The sequence below is a fragment of the Lepidochelys olivacea genome (genome assembly GCF_965140295.1).
Source record: "Lepidochelys olivacea isolate rLepOli2 genome assembly, chromosome: 8".
NCBI classification, from domain to species: domain Eukaryota; kingdom Metazoa; phylum Chordata; order Testudines; family Cheloniidae; genus Lepidochelys; species Lepidochelys olivacea.
In genome coordinates this window covers 415,834-424,795 of record NC_140418.1, presented here as the reverse complement: position 1 = coordinate 424,795, position 8,962 = coordinate 415,834, and positions in this window count along the sequence as shown.

Here is an 8,962-nt window from a genome sequence, read left to right as displayed (position 1 = left end):
ATGCTTTTATACAAGTGGATGGCATGCCTTTACTTGGAATACTGTGTTCAGTTCTGGTCACCCCATCTATATCCTAAGTCTGTGATATAAGCTACTGCCACTCTGTTTCTCCTCTATGGAAGTTCCTAACTCCTGGATTTTGCATATATATAAATTCTTAGTCATTATAGCTTGCCAAGATGGGTGAAATATTGGCAGCAAGGAATAGTTTCCTTTTAGCACAACAGCTGTAATGTCATACAGTAATTTACATACGCTAGCTCCTCTGGTCCAGAAAGACCCCAAAGCACTTTGTAAGCTGTTCAGTGGTGGTAGATCTGAGAATCATTTATTCCTCTGCTCAAACATAATCACTAGTGCACAGACAAATGACACACCTCACAGATCAAGTGCACAGAGTATGGCGATAGTGTCACCTATCTTTGTTAAAAAGTGTCATGGGATTGTTAATGATCATACACACCCTCATCTGTATAGGTCTTGAAAAAAGACAACCACCCAGCCCCACCTGCATTAAACTATCTCATACTCAAAGTAGCTACCTTGAGAACATTAAGGATCAAGACTTCACTTGCTGGGAATCTGAGCCTCAGAATCCAGGTATTTCATACTTGATGCTGAATCTGCTAAACCATCTCCTCCACAATGCCACAAGGGTGCCCTGAGTTTCATGAGCAACCCAATTTACACCCAAAATTTTAAAAAATCAAAACTATTTGAATTTCATTGCAAACTGCCTCCATCCCCCTAATCTGAAACAATGTCTGTCTTTTCACAGTTACATTTGAAAACCACCAGACAAGATTGGAGAGTTGTATCAGGCAAGTCATAAATGAGCTTGTCTTGCTGACTCCTTTTGTGCCCTGAAAGGCATTTGGAAACCCCAGAGGAAAAGATAGTTGTGTTTTCCAAAGCCCCTGGCCCAGGCCATGTTTACACTGTACAATTCATGATTAATGAGCCTAAAATAAATCCCATGGGGATTATGCTAAAATGAGAGGATACGAAAAGAAAATTAGGGCAGATTCCATTTGAGGATGATTAATAAGGAATAGCCAGACATTGCAACCATCAAGGAAGAGAAAATGTATTTACATATTAAGTTGAAATGACCTACCCTTCATTGTACTGTTCTGGTCTAGGGTAATCAATGTCAGCACCTGGACGTCGGTCCTGGAGGGTGGATTATTTGGATGTTCAGTGGAGCTCATGGGAACCAGGGTAATACTTAGCTGCCACAGTCCAAATGGGTTTAGACCACAACTTGGGCACCTAAAATTAAACACAAAGGTCATGATTTTTCAAAGCTAATGATTTTGGGAACCCAATTTGAGACACAGAAAGTGCTGAGCATCAGTCCTTTGAAAACTGGGTCCCATTAATGTGTCACAAGTTGGGCTCCCCAAAATTGAGAACCCCAGTGTTTAGGAGCCTAACTCCCAGTGATTTCAATAGTAATTAGGTGCCTAAAGACCTTCAAGGATCTGGGCCCACTTGTGTTGAGCCATCCTGTTGCCTTGCTGCAAGATGGCCCTAAGTCTTTGTTTCTCAGGTAGAGGCCGAAGTTTCAGAGGCAAACATGGATGGAACTGTTTGGATTAAAAGTGATTTTTTTTTCCCTTAGTGCCTCCTTTTCTACCCACAATTCTTCTTTTCACCTAAAATAAACTTATTTGACAATGTAACTGAAGGAAACTTTCTGGTCTGATGATCCACTGCCATCATTTGATTAGTCAGGGCACAATTACTAAGTGACTCAAGCACTGGCCCACACATGATCGATAAGCAGATCGGGTAAGAGTCATAGACTTTCAGGGGACTTTGCCCTTTGAACAAGTGAAGTTGTGTAATCCAGCCAAGCGCTCCTCATGCATCAATTTCCACAGAAACATGTGACACTACTTGGGTGTAATGTACTTGCCAGGCCAGGAATAATGCACGATGGAGACTTGCTAAGCATGTTACAGTCTGTAAGAAAATGTAGCTATTTCACGTAACCCGTTTGTGGGTGGAAGTCTTTGGTGCTACACTTAACTGAAGCCAGTAATACAACCCAGCAATGATTCATTAAAGCCATTATACGTGCTGGTCATTTAGGGCCTGATCCAAAGCCCGTTGAAATCAATTGCAGTCATTCCACTGACTTCAGACAAGATCATAAATTAATCCACAGGCTGTATTTTGAAACACATAGTATAACAGAAAAAGAAAGGATTGAGAAGTGGGTGACACAAATATTAAAGACCTAGAAAGATTTCTGTCTGAGGAGTCATTGAAAAGATTTGGACTGTCCAGTTTAGAGGCAATGAATAAGAAGAGACATGTTAGAGGTGTACAAAATAATGAATTACATAGAGAAGGTAACGTGGGTGCTGCTATTAATCCTTTCTCATAATACAAGAACAAGGGGATGCCCAAAATACTGTAATATAGTATGTAATTAATCTGTGGAACACACTGCTACAAAAATAACAGAGGCCAAAAACTCTGTAGGATTCAAAAAGGGATTAAATGTTTATATGGATACCGAGAGCATCCACAGTTACATTAAATAGGATTTTTTTTAAATGATTGTCAAACTGTTTGAAGTGCCTCACAAGTGTGAGTGCCAACCTCAGAGCACCTTATCAAGGATGGAATAGGGCACAAACCCCAAGCTAGTTGTATGTGCTATAATTAGATTTCATCAACCATGTAATAAATATGAACCCCTAAAACACTAAAACTGCCTTAACATGGAGTCACAGACAGTCCCCTTGGGCACTCCGGTCTATCTTGCTACCCGGGCAAGACTGCCTTTGTGATAGATGGTCCCTTATACCAAAAATCACAACAGTATTCAGGTTACTCCCAGTCCCAAAGGACCAGTCACTTACCCCAGGTCAGTTGTACCTTAGAGTTCTCACCAAAAACACTTGCAGCCAGTTCTGTAATAAACTAATTAAAGATTTATTAACTAGGAAAAAGAAGTGAGAGTTATTTACAAGGTAACATACACACACAAATGAGTTACAGTCTTAGGTTTCAAAAAGTAATAGAAGCTGCTGTAATGTGCACACTCTATATGTCCTTTATGGCTAACCCAAATGAAGCAACTCGGGATCCCTTGCTTATGCCTAGAAACATTGCCTTCTCCAAATTCCAAACAGCATAGCGATAACAGTTTTTCTTGACAGGGATTCTTATCCCCTTCCTCAACACCTCAGGCTGATGAGATGCGGGTTTGTGCACGTCTCTACTTCATGGGTGTGGGGAGAGCAATCAACAGTGTCCTTTGCCACTGATGTTCCACAATGGCTTGTCTGTTTTCTATGCGTCTTCTTTTGTTGGGCAGGAGGTAACACCTCTTGTGGTAAACTAGTATTTGACTAGTAATGATTCTCTCCTGGCAGCAGGGGTTTACTGTTTTAGAACAAACATTTTTATAGTTACAAAGTAAACACTTAAATATTACCTTATAACATAGGATACAGATATTATAAGTGAGATTAATGCAGGCAGCAACTTACAAGCATTTCATAAAGTCTAAACACTAAACACATTCTTTTAACTCTAATATCTATTTTAATAATGCTAGCACACAGGAGAGCCAGACTGGTTTCTAGCTATGTACTTGTCAGTGTTCAGTGAGGCCTAAGGGACTTGGCATGAGCTGGCACCATGTCTGCCAGTGTCACAGTGATTAAAGATATAAATTCATCATATCTGGAAAGTACCTACCTCATCCTGAGCACTATCATAAACAAATAAATAATATAAACTCTCCTGCTGCAAGACATAAACCAACCACTAACTAATGGGGGCTAGTTAAAAACTTCCCTAGTAGGCAGGTTACTTCATAATCGTCAACTGGGGGTTTCTTTCACCTTCCTCTGAAGCATCTGATAGTGGCCACTGCCAGAAACGGGAGACAGGAATAGGTTAGACCTAGGATGGCTGTTCCTATATTCCTGTAGTTGGGACACAACGCAAATACCTGAGGGATATGTTAAGGGTCTTCATTTTGGAGATGGGTTTTCCATTAGGCAGCACAGTTCACATTCAGAATGTTGCTGGTGGGAGGTTTCTATTTTACATGAGTTCAGTGAGTGACACAGGGCAGAATTTTCAGTGTCGTCCTTGTCATATACTTCAGAATGGGCCTTAGACAATGAAAGCAGCTCTGACTCTGTTTTCAGCCAGCAGAGTCTGACTAGAAATGCTGAGGGTGTCTAAATCCAAACGTCAGCAGTTGGCGTGGGCCAGACTATGGCCTGGACCTGGAATATTTAAGTCCTATTTTCTCAGTACCTACAACGAAATGGGTCTCTAAAGCAGGCAGCTGAAGAAGCAGAAAGGTTCCAGTCATGGCTTTTAAATCAGTCTTGGTGGAAGCCTGTTCATCACAGAAAATAACCTCCTGAGGGCTTGCTGGATTTTTGCATGACACCAGCTAGTTTAGTTCAGGTTTATCTGAAAAAAGTAAATAATACTAATTTACTTGACAGATTTCTACCCAGACTTCTCTTTCCTTTCCCTGCCATCCCATCAGGCCTCATTTGGCAGGCTGATGGGTGACAGGAGTGTCTTGCTGGCAAGAGCCAATCTGTGAGTTGTTGAAAGAGAAATCCAATTCCTAGCTTTTAGTGGCAACATTTCAGCCCTTCAGATGGAGTGCAGACCTTATGCTGTGAATACGTGACCAGGGTTCTATGCCTGACTCTGCCAATGATTCACTGTGTGACACATTACAACCTTTCTGTGTGTCAGTGTCCCTTCTGTAAAATGGGAATATAAACCTGTCATTGTAACATGCTTTGAGATTCTTGGCAGAAAGATGCACTATAAGTGCAAAGTGTTCAGTGACAGCTCTCTGTTGTGCACTGAAAATATGTCCTTGGGTGTAATGTGTGAACGGCTCAGGGTTGGAAGAGTGAGAAGAGACAGAGGTGCCCATGCTGCATAAAAGGTAACCCAGATTTCTTATATGTTACTGAACTGTAGAGTTTTCTCTGGGCTGGTTTGAGAATAAAGACAGAAAAGCTTGGGACAGATGAGAGATCTGTCCAACTGTCTCCAATAAAGCCTTTGCACAGAAGGCAAATAGCCTCTGACTGGGAATAAACCCTTTCCAAAGATGCTCAGATCTAAAACCAAAGAGCATTAGGCTGGAAAAATTAGTTGTTAATCTCACATTTCTGCAAAGAAACAAAGCAATTCCTGCTTTATTGCCCTGACAACATAATGGAGCCCCAGGGGCCCCTGACACAATCAGCCTGAGAGCTGCTAGCACTTATCAGAATTGAGTTCAGTTAATCAAATGATTCTGTTAAAAATCCCATGTTCTGTGTTGGTTGCTGGCTGCTGGTCTGGGTCACTGCAAAACAAACTTAGTTCACAGTCATTTTGAATGGATGGTTAAGGGAATTCATACCCCAAAGTTAATTTCTGTGGCCTGAAAATGGCCCTGTGGGCCTACATTGGGCAGGTGCTGGGAACAGTGATATCTAATGAGAGTAACATCAAATAAAAGAGAGAGATATTTAGGTGCTAATTCAGACCCTGGAGCTGGGGGGAAAAGTCTGATGGTGGGTCCCATAATACCAAGAGGGTGGCAAACAAAATGACCCTCTCTCTAGTTCCCCCGACTAAAATACTTCTTGAGGGAGTTGTAATGTGAATAAATAAGCACATGACTCTGCCCTTTGTGCACTGACAGATGCACAAAGGGCCGTGTCTTTCAGTATATGTCATGTGCTGGGTAGTGATCAGTCATGGGCTCTGACCCTAATATTGCAGATTTTTGGCGCCAGCAGCATTTGTTTTGGGGCACCAGTTCTACAATTCTTCCTCAGCCCCAGTAAAGTAAAAGCCCTTTCCTAATGGCTGCTCTGTCATGACTGGATTTAGAAATTGGCTGCAATAGTGAAATGGATAGAAGTGGGAAGACTTCTGACACAATGAGAGGGTCTGTCTAAAATATATGCCAGTAATTAATAGGATTAACTCCATGGACAAGTGTTCTCTCCTTCCAGGAACTGCAGCAAGGTCAATCAAATCTGTCTTGGGCACCTTATGCTGTCACCTCAAACCTCCAACACATGGTCTGCACCCCTGCCAACACAGTTCCCTCCACACTTTAAAATTAGCTCGCTCTCTGTTGCTACCCTTCCATTTGAAGAGCTCCCTTACCCTACCCCTCTGGAGTGGAATGGGAGTTCCCAATAATTCAAGTATTTTGAAAACAGGTACTGAAAAGAATGACTGAAGAGATCATGGATCCTAAGGATTTGAGGTTGGGGTGCAGGCTTGAAGGCACACCACGAGCTTAGAGATTTGAGTAGGCAACTTCCACTCCTTTCAGGAGAGTATGCTAACCTCTGAGATATGGATAGTCTGATATGGGCTCCCTCAATCTCTCCTGTTGAAGCTGTTCCACTTTGGTTATCTACTTAAGATAGATAAAGCAAGCGTGCATGAATGACTGTGTAACCTAGTGATTAAGGTACCCAGGTGGGAGTGGGAGACCCAGCATCCAGTCTTCCTGGTCCAGTGACTATTTATATACAGTAGAACAGCTTCAGCAGGAGAGATTGAGGCCCTCCCTCCCCACATCAGAATATTCTCTAACTCAGTAGAGCGCACTGCTGAAAGATAGTCAGAGAGCCCCGCTCAGATCCTTTCTCCCCATCAGGTGGAGGGGGAAAGTGAACCTGGGTCTCGCACATCCCATGTGAGTGATCTCATTCCTAGGCTAAAAGCTCTAAGGTGGGTGATGGCACCATGTCCTCCTCCAGTCAGATTTTAATGGGATCCCAGAGGCAGTTCTGAGCACACCTACCAGATAAGACCCCATGGGTGTGATAGGCAGAGGAGTACCTATCTTCCCCTTCATGGGTCACACTGGGGTTAGGTGGGAGATTAGGTGTCCAGACACCTAGACTGAGGCAGCAGTGTGCATGCCCAGAGACAGAAACTTACACACCTACGGAGCTTTTACAGTGGAACTGTGGCTGTGGACTCCGATGGAGCGAGTTAAGGCGCCAGCAGGGTTAGGTGGCAGTTGAGCAGAGGTTTATGGATTGCAGTGGTGCCTAAAACTTTGGGACTTAAGGGCCTAAATACCTTTGTGGATCTGGGCCTCTGTCCCTTTGCAAATGTTGCAATGCCTTGTACTTCCAATTGCAGTTCCACCCTGCCCAAGAGTAAAGGATGAGCAATAGAGAAGGACCCAGTTAAGACCAATAAGTGGCCTTACGGAAAATCTGCTTCCATTTTCCTTAGCTGTGGAAGGAGTGGAGGACTGGACCATCCCTGAAAGCTTTCTAGTTTACTTCTGGAAGTAGATGTGATTTATGTCATTCATTTTACAGTATAGCATCCCAGATGGGTCTCACAGCAGAGAGATTACCCAGTGTGTCACTTGTACTGATATTATTTTTACCTTAAGTCTTACCCTCTGCTTTGTCTCCAAGAAGGGTGATATACATACAGACCAAACAAAAGAGAAGGTAGGAAATGCATAGGTTCTCTAGGGAGGGGCTGTATAGAAAACCTCTAGATAAATAGTCCCCTCTGCTCGGAGTGTGTGTCTAGTGCTTTCCAGGACTTGTGTGTTTATATTGATGAGATGTAGCTGATGTAATATTCACTTGAAGGCTAAATATTACTAATTAACTTTAATTCAGTCAGCTAATCAATAGGACATCCCTCAGTTCTTCATCTATGCACAGACTTCACACAGCAAATCTGCTTGGCTACAATCTGCTTTCAGGTTCATTCCAAGGCAATTCCAAACCAAGACTCATCTTTTCTGTGCATCTGAAGTTTCTGTTTTACTCCAGAGGGAGGTGACTGGAATCTTGTTGCCTCCCTCCCATGCTTAGTCGTAATCCATGCTACCAAATGCTTTCTAGAGCAGAGGTTCTCAACCTTCTTCTTTCTGAGCACCCCTCTGGCAACATGCTATAAAAACTCCACAGCCCACCTGTGCCACAATAACTGGTTTTCTGCACATAAAAGCCAGGGCCAGAGTTAGGGGGTAGCAAGCAGTGCAATTGCCTGGGGCCACATGCTACTGGGCCCCCCACGAAGCTATATGGGTCAGGCTTCAGCTTCAGTTTTGGGAGGCAAGGCTGAGGGAACCAGGCTTCAGCCCCATGCAGTGAGGCTTTGGCTTTCTGCCTTGGGCCCCAATGAGTCTAATGCTGGCCCTGCTTGGAGGCCCCCATGAAACCTGCTCGAGGCTCCCTAGTAGGCCCCGGACCCCTGGTTGAGAGCCACTGTTCTAGAGGCTCCAGTCTACATCTCTTCAAGTGTCCTGTGATCCTAGGCATGTGGTGAAACATCAAGCAGATCTGGGTGTGTTGTCTCTCAATGGATTTAACTACCCAAACCCTATTTTAATAAAATTTGTGACCTGATGGGGAGGAAAGAACCAAAGAGTTGCATGTCCTACAAGAAACAAAGTGGTTTTTTTTAAACCAATTAGAAAAAAGACAAAGCCAAAATCACACAAGGAATTATCTGTTGCACTGACTTTATGGATGACTTGTTCTTGTGCTATTTCTTCTATCCATAGGTAAAGACCTAGTTATTGTTAGCATTTATCAGGTATACCATTTTAGTGTAACTGTTTTAAAGTAAAAAGAAAAGGAGTACTTGTGGCACCTTAGAGACTAACCAATTTATTTGAGCATGAGCTTTCATGAGCTAAGCTTATGCTCAAATAAATTGGTTAGTCTCTAAGGTGCCACAAGTACTCCTTTTCTTTTTGCGAATACAGACTAACACGGCTGTTACTCTGAAACCTGTTTTAAAGTAGGATAGAGACCTTTTTTCATCTGAATCAGACAATAACTCATTGATTCCAAGAGGGCCTTTGTCCTGTAATTATTTAGTACACAATTTAATGTCATTAAACATCTTTGAGTGGACAGAATTGCTCTAAAAGCCTTAGCTCCAGAGCTCTAATATTAGTCTC